We start from the raw sequence: 14118 nt of genomic DNA, 5'->3' as shown, positions 1-14118 counted from the left end.
ACACACACACAGACATATACAAACATACACACAAACACAGACACACACAGACACACACACACAGACACACAAACATACACATAAACACAGACACACACCCATGGGTTCATAATCACCACAGCCTCCTGCAGAGACTTCTCACCAGGTCCTGAGATGATCCAGAGAGGACTGGGCAGCCCGGGGAGGGCTGCACTCACTGTGCTGTGAGGCAGGGAGCATGGCTTGAGTGAACAGAGGATCACATGAGTTTCATCATAGGGTTGTGATAAAATGACCAACTGTCCAGGGTTACCAGGACCAAGTGAGTTCTCAGCACATAGAAGAGGCAGTTAAAAAAACAAAGTCCTGAAAAAAATGGGGAAAACTGTTCTCCTTTGGGAGATGTTAGTCAGTTGGAGTTAGTCAGTTAGTCAGTCACCAGTGGAGAGAGGTTGACTGCAGTCTTGAGACCTGAGAGCAACTCCTAAAAAGAGATCTCCCATGAACCATAGCGCCCCACCCCACATACTGGGCACACAGTGGGGCAAGGGCTGTGACTTAGAGAATCAGGAAGCTGGGTTCCAGAAGCGGCTGAGAACAGGACTCAATAATTGAGGAGATTGTATGTGATTCTCTCAGAGAAAAACTGAGCTGTCCTTTGGAGGTCCTCTGGGCTAGCTTGGGCATCCCCTGGCCAGGGCCTCAGTGTCTGAGCCTGGAGAGGAGCCAGTGCTGGGAGACTGTCTCCCAGGGAGCCTGTGTCTTCCCCACCACCACTCTAAGCATCTGTTGCCCCAGGGAACCTCCATTTTCCCTATGTTGGTTGAGCCATCATTGGTCAGAAAACAGATACATGTCTCTGGGTGTTCATCATTCATTTTTTAAATTATTCATTCATTCCTTCAACAAACACTGTGCATCCATTTTGTGCCAGGCACTTTAGTGAGGCAATGAGAATAAAACTTGCCCTAACATCTAGTAAGGCATATGTACATGAAATGACTCACATACATAGTGAATTACCACTTTGGTGCATGGTAGACATGAGGAAGAGTCTAGAGAGAGTGACCAAGACAGGAGACTAATCCACTCCAGGGGAAAGACTTCCCTAAAAATGTGGCAATTAAGCTGGAACCTGGAAAATGAGGAGAAATTAGCTAGACAAAGGGGATGGTGGTCTTCTAGGAAGGGCAACAAGAACCTGTCAAGGCCCTGAAGAGTGAAAGGGCCTGGCGGTTTCAAGTACTGCATTCAAGGATGTCAAAGAAGGTGACATGACCAGAACAAAGGAAAACAGAGTCAGGGCAAGAGCTGAAGCCCTGACTGTTCAGGAGACTTTCAGGGAGGGAGTCATGGGGGAGACTCAGAGTGACCCTGGTGCACGCTTTGTCCCACTATCTCCCAGCATCTCCATGAACGGGATGGTGATTGGTTGTTCCAGTGGATGTCAGGCCCTTGTGGACACTGGGACCTCTTTGCTGATTGGCCCAAGAAGAGTGGTCACCAACATCCAGAAACTCATTGATGCTATTGCCTCCAAGGATCACGAGGTGAAGGGTCATGCCACAGGGTCACTCCTGGTCTCCTTGCATACCAAGGATCAGCAGGACCAACCTCCAGCTTCCCTCTTTCTCTTACAGCATGTGGTTTCATGTCAGAGCATTGGGGCCCTGCCTCCTTTCATCTTCACGATCAACGGCACTGGCTACCCTGTGCCCCCTCAAGTCGATATTCGGCAGGTGAGGGGCCAATCCTGTGGGCTGTCTCTCAAATCTGGGACTTGCAGGAATCCTCTTTGGGCTGTTGCTGGGAGGAGGGCGCCCTCTGCAGGCCAAGTCACACCATTGCAGATGTTGCTGAGCCCCTTTGGCTGGTCCAGTGCCTCCCACAAAACGAACCACGTGAGAGTAAAGGACAGTCTGGCACATCTATGCTCTGGAAAGAAATGTGGAGACACCATCCCGTGCTGGCATGATACCTAGCATAAGGAGAAGGGAACGCTAAGGTCCTCTGCCTTCAAAAGTCTTCAGTTCAACCAAAGCCTTCAAATGGATAAACCTGGAAAGTCAGCTCTAGCAATCTCTGAAATAGACCATGTGACGAGGAGGATGGCTGGGGACAGTCCCAGTGTGCTGTCCCACCATGGGGGTTGACAGTCTCCCTTACCTTCTCACAGTTGTCCTGGTTTGGATGTTAACCTACCTGGTTACCCCAGTCCTCGGCTACAACTTCTCCTTGCTAAGCCCCTGTCCCCCACTTTGTGAGTCGGGGTACCCGACCCCTCTGCGGGGAGGTTGGATGCTAAGGTGGATAAAGGGTGCACAGTGACTGCACAGCTCTGGTACAGGGTTAAGACTTAATGTCAGCTCCCTATGGGAGTTCAGGGCAGGCTGGTGGGCTCAAAGAAGGCTTTAAGGAGAAGAGGACATTTCAGTAATTCTAAACCCCCAGCCTCATGGAGGCATAAGGAAGCCTGCTTGTGTTTAGGCAACTCTATACTGGATTCCACGCACATGGTACCCCTTAGGGTTGTGCAAAGGGGTGCTGGGGGCACATTAGGGGTGATGAGGTCTACAGACGAAGAGGGCATCAGGATAAGTCACTGAACTCAACCTGGAGTGCCATGGAGGGTAAGAGTATGTCCAGGAAGGCCTCCTGAGTGCAGTATAAAGAACAAGTTGTGGGCACTGCTATATTTAAGATGGATAAACAACAATGACCTACTGTGTAGCCCTGGAACTCTGCTCAATGTTATGTGGCAGCCTGGATGGGGAACCTTGGGGGAGAAGGGCTACATGTATATGTATGGCTGATTCCTTGTACTGTCCACCTGAAGCTCATGATATTGTTATTTGGCTATAAAATAACAATATAAAATCAAATTTTATTTCCTCATCACCTGAGGAAGTGGGGTACACCCAAGAACAAGAAGGGCCAAGACGTGGTTGTCATGAGGCAGGGGGATACGGGAAAGGAGGATTGGGAGTTTGGGCTTATTAAATGAAACCTCATATAGAGGATGGATTAAACAACAAAGTATTAAAATAAAAAATGTTTAAGAAGAGAACAGTTTGTGGTGAAGAGAGAGAAAACAGGCATTCTCTGCAGAGTAAACTGTGAGTGGAGGTGAGAAGGGAAGAAACAGCAGAGCGTGAGGGGAGCTACAGGACACTCTTGGTCTTTTAAAAAAATGACTGAAGTATTGTTGATTTTATAGTGCTGCATTAAGTTCTGCTGCAAAGTAAAGTGACTCAGTTATACATATGCAAATATATATATATATATATGTATTTTTCATATTGTTTTCCATTGCAATTTATCACAGGATATTGCACATAATTCCCATTGTTATACAGTAATACTTTGTTGTTTATCCATCCTCTATATTAGTTTTTATTTAATAATCCCAAACTCCCAATCCTCCTTTCACATACCCACCTGCCTCATGGCAACCACATGTCTTGGTCCTTCTTACTCTTCGCTGTACCCCACTTCTTCAGGTGCTGACAGAACCAAAGGAGGGAAATGAAACCAAAAAGTATGCCAGGTCTGGATATCGATAGGTGTGGCAGGTAGTGGCCCAGGGTGATTGATGTGTGTTTCTATCTCCCCAGAGTTCTCAGAACGTCTGTATTAGCAGCATTCAAGGGGGCACAGAGGACTTGCACTCCTCGGAGACCTGGATCCTGGATGACGTCTTCCTGAGGCTGTGTTTCTCGGTTTGTGAAACAACAGGGTTGGCCTGGCTCCTGCAGTGTAAATGCTGTGGCTGCTCAGGAATCAGTCAGGCCCACTCCAAACACACATTTTCTCAACTCAGTGCACACCTGCTAGGGATGCTGGTAAACTGTGTTTGAAGCTCTGCAAGCCCTATTCTCAGTAGAGAATAAAGGATTCATCTCAATGATGCTGATATGAATGGGTGCCTCTCTTTGGGTAGCAGAGGTAGATCATATCTGGGCAGGACCTAGAATCAAGTCTGAACTACTAGTGAGAGGAGCCCAACTCCAACTGACTTCAAGGAAAGGGGAGGGTTATTGGAAGGATACTGGGGATCCAGGATCTGGGACATAGGAACCAGAGAAGATCCAAAGGTCTCAGGGACTGGACCCAAGAAATCAGAAGCTATCAGCTCACAGTTTGACACCCTCACTCTTTCTCTTCTCTCTTAGATTCTCTTAGCCTGACAACTTTCTTCCCTCAGGCTTCTACACCTACTGAAGGACTCTGCAGCTGCCTGCCCCAGGGCTTTATATCTCTAAAGCATCTAGTCAGTAAGGAAAGAAACTCAGAAGGCATCAGGGCTCCAGGGAGGGATCTGATTGACCCAATTCAGATCCTGAGTCCATTTCTGGACCAATCGTATTGGTCGGGGCATGGGGTCCTATAATTGGCCCTACATGGTCATGTGGCCCTGACCCTGCACCAAATGTGATTGACAGTTTACTCCAGAATCACGTGACTAGAGTTTGAGAGGCAGCCACAAAGGAAGTGTCAGGGAGAGGTTCTAGACCGTGGAAGAGTTTATGGCTGCCCCACCAACTCCATCACCTCCTCATTCAGAGAGATGGTAAGGGGTCATAAAATTATACTGTATTCTTGCCATTCTGGAGGAACATGGGCAGTGACCTTCTGCTGCAGGGAGATATGGGTAAGGCCTTTTACATTGAGATGGTTCCCTTCTGTTTCTCCACCCTAGTCACCAGCTTTCTTCCGCCCACACCTGCTTTGTCCTTTCCAGTGCCACTTTGCAAGTGACAGCCCCGTGTGGATTCCTGAGCTGTCCTCCTCAGGGTCCAGCAAGCGCCTTCCTTTGACCTCCAGTGATGCTGGGGAGGATGCCATTCATGTAAATGGGGGAATCCAGGGTGCACAGAGCTCTCAGCCTCTCTGAGCTTCCTTCACGGGCAGAGCCACAAACTATTTGGTTCAAGCTGCCATGGTTTGCCAGTTTTGGAGTAGAAGTATCACTTTTTCCCATTTTGAGACGCTAGGCAGAGGCCCACACTGGGGACAGCAGGGTCAGAGTCAGATCCAGAATAGAGAAGGAGCAGGAAAGAATAAATAAGGTGGAAAACACAGTCATCTTTTCATTCAGTACAAATTCACTAAGCACCTACTATATGCTAGGTGCTGTGGTGGACCCCAGGGATAGAGAGCTGGGCTAGGAACTCACCTCCAAGTCATGGAGACAGATAAAGAGACAACTCCCAATTGGGAGGGCCAGATGGAGAAAATGACAGTAGTGTGGATGGGAGGCCAGAGGAGTAAAGGGCTTCCTCTTGAGGGAGACAAGGAAAGGCTAGCATAGGGTGAGAGGAGGGATGTTGACATTAGGCTTGTCACCCGGATCCTGAAACACACCCCTAAACCCTGCAGTTACTATCTGTGTGCAGCTTGGCCATATGTCCCGGGTATATGTGCCCGGCCACTTTGGGAATGCCCTGGATTATGATCGACATGTGGGGAGTGAAAGAGGTCCAGTTGCAGAGCTGATAAACAAGGAAAAGGTGAGAGCAGAATCAGTTATTTTTCTTTAACAGTAAATATCATGGACCAGGCTTAATGGAGAGGCAAGTGAACAGTTTGTCAAACTCATTCTCCAAGTTTTCTCCATGGAACCATAGACAATGGTGCTGTTGGTGAGAAATCAGCAATAAGAGCAAGAATAACAGCTCTGGTTAATTATAGATGCTAGCTCACTGTCTCCCCATGAGCCCTGGGAAGGCATGACCCCCATTGTACAGAGGAAAGATGTCTCCTATCTTCTGGCTCCAACACTTGTGACAGATATGTAGCCACCCTCAAGAAATATACTTTAATTAAATGAATGGATGAGTTAGTACATGATTCCACTTGAACACAGTGCTGCATCCATGTCAAGAGACATGCATGTTCTCAGCATGGCTACCACCATGATATCACCTGGAAAAATCATCCCAGATCAGCCTAAGCCCAGGACTGGAGCTGGTGCCTGTTAAGGTACTCCTTACTCTTAAGGCTCTATATTTGTAGCCTGTGACACCAACATGAGGATAAATCTGATCTTTAAAGCAACAGTCTTACTCCACCTTCCTTCCACTTTTATCCACTCCAAATTGTAGACCAAAGATTTATAGCCTTCAGTGATAGAAAAGGTAGGAAAAACAGGAAAGAGGAAGATCTTGAACCCTTCTTGTAAGAGTGCAAATTAGTACACTCTTGGGTGATGATTTGTCCTAAATATAAGTACAGCTTTTGTCCCAAGAATTTTGCTTGTAAGATTTATGTAAATCTATGATTAGAAGCACCCACAAACATAAAGAAGCAAGGATGAAGTCCTCAGAGTCTAACAAAAGTGAAGATCTGAGACATCCCACAGTCCACTCAACATAAAGTTTCCACAGCATAGACAGGCCATCATACAACAAACTGCCTGAAAATAGTATTCAGTGTTAAGAGAAATCCTTCCAATAGGACACTGAGAGAAAAGAACAGAATATAAAACAGCATGATCCCAGGCTTGCAGAGCACGTGGAAGACGTTGCGGCATCCTCACCAGGCATATACACCCTGGATTTTCTGCCTTGATTCAGACCCCAGGACAGAAGTCAGAGGGTCAGGCACAGGTGACAGCAAGGCCACTGTGGGAGCCACTGAAGACCCATAGGGCCCGAGACAGGGTGGAGAGGGCTGGGAAGTGGGGAGGCATCCACAGGTACAGAGACAACAGCTCTTTGGTGGGGGTGATACTTCCTACTCTAAGGGGATCAGACTGGGCCTGAGACGGAAAAGGAACAGGTGTTGATCTATGTTCCCTCCACAGAGACAACGTATCACTGTTTCCTCACCTGGGATCTAGTGGAAGATAACCAGAACCCTAACTGAGCCGGCACTTCTGTTTTCTTGGCTCTAGGAGGAGCTAAAGCACTGGCCCTGATTACTCCCCTCCTCACCCTTACCAGCCACCCTTTCCTTGCCACTACTTCAAACCTGAAATCACACTACAAAGAGAGTTGTAAAGGCCTTTGGTTTCTTGTCAGTTTACTTTATCTCCTAGGGAACACAAAAAGCTGTTACCATGACAACCTGCACAGTTCAGTCTCTCCATATTATAGGGAACTAAAAGATCTTCACGACCAAGATAATCACGATGGTGTGATCACACACCTAGAGCCAGACATCCTGGAATGTGAAGTCAACTGGGCCTTAGAAAGCATCACTACGAACAAAGCTAGTGGAGGTGATGGAATTCCAGTTGAGATATTTCAAATCCTGAAAGATGATGCTGTGAAAGAGCTGCACTCAATATGCCAGCAAATTTGGAAAACTCAGCAGTGGCCACAGGACTGGAAAAGGTTAGTTTTCATTCCAATCCCAAAGAAAGGCAATGCCAGAGAATGCTCAAACTACTGCACAATTGCACTCATCTCACATGCTAGTAAAGTAATGCTTAAAATTCTCCAAGCCAGGCTTCAGCAATATGTGAACCGCAAACTTCTAGATGTTCAAGCTGGTTTTAGAAAAAGCAGAGGAACCAGAGATCAAATTGCCAACATCTGCTGGATCATGGAAAAGCAAGAGAGTTCCAGAAAAACACTATTTCTGCTTTATTGACTATGCCAAAGCCTTTGACTGTGTGGATCACAATCAACTGTGGAAAATTCTGAAAGAGATGGGAATACCAGACCACCTGACCTGCCTCTTGAGAAATCTGTATGCAGGTCAGGAAGCAACAGTTAGAACTGGACATGAAACAACAGACTGGTTCCAAATCAGGAAAGGAGTACATCATGGCTGTATACTGTCACCCTGCTTATTTAACTTATATGCAGAGTACATCATGAGAAACGCTAGGCTGGAAGAAGCACAAGCTGGAATCAAGATTGTCAGGAGAAATATCAATAACCTCAGATATGCAGATGACACCACCCTTATGGCAGAAAGTGAAGAGGAACTAAAAAGCCTCTTGATGAAAGTGAAAGAGGAGAGTGAAAAAGCTGGCTTAAAGCTCAGCATTCAGAAAACTAAGATCACAGCATCAGGTCCCATCACTTCATGGGAAATAGATGGGGAAACAGTGGAAATAGTATCAGACTATTTTTCTGGGCTCCAAAATCACTGCAGATGGTGATTGCAGCCATGAAATTAAAGGACGCTTACTCCTTGGAAGGAAAGTTATGACCAACCTAGATAGCATATTCAAAAGCAAAGACATTACTTTGCCACCAAAGTTCCATCTAGTCAAGGCTATGGTTTTTCCAGTGGTCATGTATGGATGTGAGAATTGGACTGTTAAGAAAGCTGAGCACCAAAGAATTGATGCTTTTGAACTGTGGTGCTGGAGAAGACTCTTGCAAGTCCCCTGGACTGCAAGGAGATCCAACCAGTCCATCCTAAAGGAGATCAGTCCTGGGTATTCTTTGGAAGGACTGATGCTGATGCTAAAACTCCAATACTTTGGCCACCTCATGCGAAGGGTTGACTCATTGGAAAAGACCTTAATGCTGGGAGGGATTGGGGGCAGGAGGGGAAGGGGATGACAGAGGATGAGATGGCTAGATGGCATCACTGACTCAATGGACATGGGTTTGGGTAGACTCTGGGAGTTGGTGATGGACAGGGAGTCCTGGCGTGCTGTGATTCATGAGGTCGCAAAGAGTAGGACATGACTGAATGACTGAACTGAGTGAACTGAACACCTTTGATGTCAAAAACATCTGATGTTGGCCTTAAAAACCTTTCTAAGCCTGCTGTTTAGTGAGAAAATATGTGTTGATCTGATGAGAATTCTTTCCCCAGGATGATATCAGCTGTGAAATCAAGTAACCAAACATTCATTCATCTAACTTCCCTCAACACTTGACAGAAGCAAATCACCAAGCATGCACATCTTATTTGCCTCAAAACACCAGTGACCTGCCTCACAAGTTGCAAAGTTGCTAAGTATACTGCAGAAAGGATACTTTTCCAGTTGTCTTTATCTTTACAAATTTCTTGGGTTGGGTTCACAGAGATCTCTCCACATCTCCCAGTGCTAAATAGTTTACACAGCAAAGGTAGGGGAAAGAGCTTAGGGCTTGAGAATCTGATGAAAAAGAAAGTTAAAGTGTTAGTCGCTCAGTCACGTCCTACTCTTTGGAAGCTTATGGACTGTAGCCTGCCAGGCTCCTCTGTCCAAGGAATTCTCCAGGCAAGAATACTGGAGTAGGTACTCATTCTCTTCTCCAGGGTATCTTCTTGACCCAAGGATTGAACAAAGCCTGAAATGCAGGCAGATTCTTTATCGTCTGAGCCATGAGGGAAGCCCCTGGTCAAGTTGGGATTTAAATTGGGATTATTGGGCTTCCCTGGTGGTTCAGATGGTAGAGAATCTGCCTGTATTATTTTGTTGGCTTTAGTGAATACATTTATATTTTAAATTGCTCTCTTTTTTTTTTTTTTTACTTTATTTTGCTTTACAATACTGTACTGGTTTTGCCATACATCGACATGAATCAGCCACGGGTGTACATGAGTTCCCAATCCTGAACCCCCCTCCCACCTCCCACCCCATATCATCTCTCTGGATCATCCCTGTGGCCTGGTGACACGTACTGGTCACTGGGGTCCCTGAGGTCATACTTTTTGCAGAAAGAGGCCACCTTGAATTTGCCACGGTGGTCCCCAGATCAGTTGCTGAGAATGCACTCATCAAACTTCAGTGGTCTTTCTTGCTCATCTCCCATTTTTTATTTTGTAAATTTATTCCTAAATAAGTTAAATTTATTTAAATCATGTAAACTGTACAAATACAAAATTGTGATTACAAACATGCTTTTTGATATTTATTCTTAATTTTCTTCTTTCCTTCTTTCTTTTTTTAAATCTACGCAGTGTTTCTATTTTTATTTAACTATAAGCAAACAGCAGAATTAATGCAACATCCAGAATGACTTTTTTTTTTTTTTACACCAAAGAGTGATCAAGTTAACAAGCACAGACTTTCAGATTTCTGGATAATCTCTTACCCAGAACTGCTGCTTATCTAGATGGCCAGGCTTTAATAGCAAAGCAACTTCCTCTCTGTAGCTTTTTCTGGTATTGCTCTATAAAGGAGCCAGAGTGGGACACTGATACCCAGTAACCAGCCTGAGGCATTGGCGGTTAGTGGACATGCTGGCCTCTCATTGTCTTGGTGAGACAGGGCTGTGAAAACATATGCCATTAGGTGCCTTCATACACAGTTCTGTATTCGGGCTCACAAAGGCAGAGGCAGTCTATCTCTTCTTTGTTTTCAACCTCCCTTAAAGATTCTTTGATGCTCTGTTCTAATATTGCAGACCTGGTCTTTTTACCAGAATTTTTTTTTCTTCTTTAAAATCTTCGTTGTCGTTCTCACATTAACATTTTGATAAACTCCATAGTAGCAAAGTAACCCCCACCAAAACACAGTTCAAATTTGATCAAAACATAAACCCCCTAGAATGATACAGGGCAGGCAGAAGGAAAGAAAAGTCACCCTAAACCTAAATCTGACTGCTCAGGACTCGGGCAGGGAGTGGCGGGGTAGGGGGGTGGTTTGGGGGGATTGTGGGCAGAAATCTACATGCATCACTAAAGGGAAACACTGTTTGGGAACTCTGGGACAGTGTCCCACTCCTCTGCTTCTCAGACAGCTGTTCATAGAGCTTGGACACGTAATCATACCATTCAGCCTGGTGACACGTACTGGTCGCTGGGGTCCCTGAGGTCATATTTTTTGCAGAAAAAGGCCACCTTGAATTTGCCATGGTGGTCCCCAGATCAGTTGCTGAGAATGCACTCATCAAACTTCAGTGGTTTTTCCTGCTCATAAACCAGCCAGATGTAGCAGTGCAGGCCTGTGCCCTTGGGAGGCCCAGAGCCCACATAATCCGAGAGGACCGTACCACTGCTGATGTCATTGCCCTTCATGTTGACCACCAGAAAGTGGTGCCATTCCCTGTATTTGGGGGTCCTGCCTGCTAGGAGCATCCAGATCTGTACGACTAAGGTGTACAGTTTACTTGAATCAAGCCCGTCCAATGCATTGCTGGTGGGCCGGTTCTTAATCTGGGTGGGTGTCAGCACTTTGGCCAGTTCATCCACCTCCGCCCAGCCATATTTGACCTGCAGCGGGTGCTGCAGCCTCTAATCCACTTCCTGCAGGCTCAAGGGCCCAGGCCACTTCCTGAGGTCTCCCGGCATCACAGAGCTGAGGGGGTTGGACAGCAGGGAAAGAGGCTGGTGGACTCCTGAAGGGGGGCAGCATAGGTTCCCAGCAGTCTGCCTTTCCTTCTTTCCTTTCTTGCTTTCCCCATAGATTTACAGTCTAGCATATGTCCTATCTTTTGATCTTATCCAAATCTATATCTACAGGCCCAAAGAGATGGATGAGCAGCATGGAAAGAACCAAAGAACAAAGCGCAGGGACATGGATGAAGGGTGGTGGCCCTTGTCACTGATATTGAATGTTCTGCGGTAGGATCACTCCCCTCACCCTTCTGTGTGCCCACCACCCTCAGGTTTGCTATGACCAGGGAGGTTACTTCAGCCAGTGGAATTTGGTAGAGGTGATATGTCACTTCCAAGTGAAGTGTTTGGAATCAGATCCTAATTTGCCTCACACTCCCTTCCCTTGTATCCAGAAGGAGCCTCCATCCACTTTGCTCCCTGAAAAGGTGTGATGAGTAGGGCCCCCTGTCCACCAAAGTCAGATGTGAGTGAGAAATAAAGCTTAGTTATGTTGAGACTTTCAGATTTGGGGGTTTTATGTGTTCATAGGGTAAGTCACCTTCTCTTCACTGAATCAGAAGGGTATAACAGGCACTCCTATTTGTCTCATTCATTTGGTAACTAAAACCCCAGTTTAGGGCCATTTAGCTAAAAAGTTCATTTCCTAGCCTTTCTTTCACCTCAAAATGCCTCTGTGACCTCATTGCAACCAGTGAGAAATGAGTGAAAGTAATTTTATAACTTTTGATTATGCTCTTTAAGGAAAGGGACATATCCTGCTTCCCCTTCTCTGGAATGCAGATATAATAACAGGAGCTAGAGCAGCCATGTTAGACCAGAGGTGACTGTCACGTGTTGAAGATGACTTTCAACAAGAAAAACCGGGGTTCCTATCACCGTGGACTGACTGGAACTATTATTGTATGAAAATGTATTGCATTTAAGACAAAATTATTTAGACTTTGATTACAGCCAGTTCAGCTTGTAACCTAACACTCATAACCCAATAACAAGTCTGTGTATTAGCCTTGTTTTGACATTAGAGTCTGGTGGATAGAAACAAGACCTACTCATGTGGACTTGTAAGAGAGTCAAGTTAGAGCTCTGCCCTCTGGAAGCTGTGGTCTAGTGTGGGTTTCAGAAACTCAAGCAAGAAAAAAGCCATATGGCAGGGATAGCTTCAAGGTGCCGTAGGAACATTTGTGAGGTGAACCTATATCAGTCCTGGTGTCAAGGAATTGCCTGATTTGGGAACCATCATAGGTCAGCCTCCCCAGAAGTAGCCCATGACTCAAGGTTTCATGTACAAGTGATTTATTTCAAAGTTCCTCCCAGAAGGATTTCCCTGATGGTCCAGTGGTTACTGATCTGCCTTCTGGAGCAGGAGACATGTTGGACCCCTGGTTTGGGAAGATTTCATATTTTGAGAGCTATTAAGCCCATGGGCCACAAGAACTGAGACTTCAGGCCATAGATCCTATCATCTGCAATAAGAGAAGCCATTGCAATGAGAAGCCCACTTACCATATCTAGAGAGTAGTCCCCACTCTCTGAAACTAGAGAATGCCAATGCAGCAAGGAAGACTCAGCACAGTTAAATTTTTTTTTAAAAAGGGCCTTCCAGAGAAACCAGTGAGGGCACACGGGGATTAGGACAGGAAAAGGGATGAAACTAGCTTGAGTGTGATTTCATGCAAGTCTTGGGGAGGGAAGTTGCAGCCTGTTCCCACAGGGAACTCTGGAACATAAGTTTGCCTCAAAAGTATCCCAACCCAATGCTAGAGAGCTAGGCTTTCACACTCCCACCAGCACCTACATCTCAGCCTTCAACTGACTTGGTTTCTATAAGCCCCTGCATTAGGTCCTCCAAAAATAAGTCAAAAGGGGCCCACTGGAAGCCAAAGCACACCAAAGCCAGGGAAACACAATCTCAGATAATGCCGAGGTGTCCTGCACCTGCTCTGTCCTCTCCAGCATCACATCAGGAATCCCAGGAGGGGAAAGAGACCCTTTTGATAGCTGGATGTAATCTTTCCTTTTTTATAAATTTAATTTTTATTTTGTATTGGAGTATAGTTGATTTCTGCTTGCCAGTGCAGGAGATGTAAAAGATGTGGGTTTGATCCCTGGGTCCAGAAGATCCCCTTGAGGAGGAACTGGCAACCCACTCCTGGAAAATCCCATGGATGTAGAAGTATGGCAGCCTACAGTCCATGGGGTCATGAAGAGTTAGAAAGGACTTAGTGACTGAGCATGCATGCATAGTTTATTTACAACATTGTATTAGTTTCAGCTGTATGGGGATGTGATTTCATTATACATATATAGGTATCTGTTCTTTCTTATATTCTTTTCCCATACAGGTTATTAAAGAACATTGAGTAGAGTTCCCTGTGCTGTACAGTAGGTCCTCCTTGATTTTTTATTTTATATTTAGTAGTGTGTATATGTGGAGAAGGCAATGGCAATGGTCCAGGTCCATGGGGTTGCTAGGAGTCAGACATGACTGAGCAACTTCACTTTCACTTTTCACTTTCATGCATTGGAGAAGGAAATGGCAACCCACTCCAGTATTCTTGCCTGGAGAATCCCAGGGATGGGCGAGCCTGGTGGGCTGCTATCTATGGAGTCGCACAGAGTCAGACATGACTGAAGTGACTTAGCAGCAGCAACAGCAGTGTGTATATGTTAATCCCAAACTCTTGGTTTATCACTCTCCTCCTACCTTTCCATTGGTAACCATATGGAAGACTGGGAATTTAAAAAATTTTTTTTAGTGAAGGATAATTGCTTTACAGAATTTTGATGTTTTCTGTCAAACCTCAACATGAATCCATCATAGGTATACATATATCCCTTCCCTTTTGAACCTTCCTCCCATCTCCCACCCTATCTCATCCCTCTGGATTGATACAGAACCCCTGT

General features: G+C 45.7%; 2 pseudogenes; one reads left to right on the top strand and one right to left on the bottom strand.

Moving 5' to 3' along the window:
- The window catches only part of LOC120874086, a 9327-nt pseudogene extending 5588 nt beyond the window's left edge, over nucleotides 1-3739 (top strand).
- A 6727-nt stretch (nucleotides 3740-10466) lies between these two features.
- Nucleotides 10467-11166, bottom strand: LOC120874085 (annotated as a pseudogene).
- Between the last annotated feature and the right edge of the window lie 2952 nt (nucleotides 11167-14118).

Source organism: Oryx dammah, unplaced genomic scaffold, assembly GCF_014754425.2.
Source record: "Oryx dammah isolate SB20612 unplaced genomic scaffold, SCBI_Odam_1.1 HiC_scaffold_15, whole genome shotgun sequence".
NCBI lineage: Eukaryota > Metazoa > Chordata > Mammalia > Artiodactyla > Bovidae > Oryx > Oryx dammah.
Note: the sequence above shows the minus strand (reverse complement) of the source record. Positions and strands in the feature narration are given on the sequence as shown.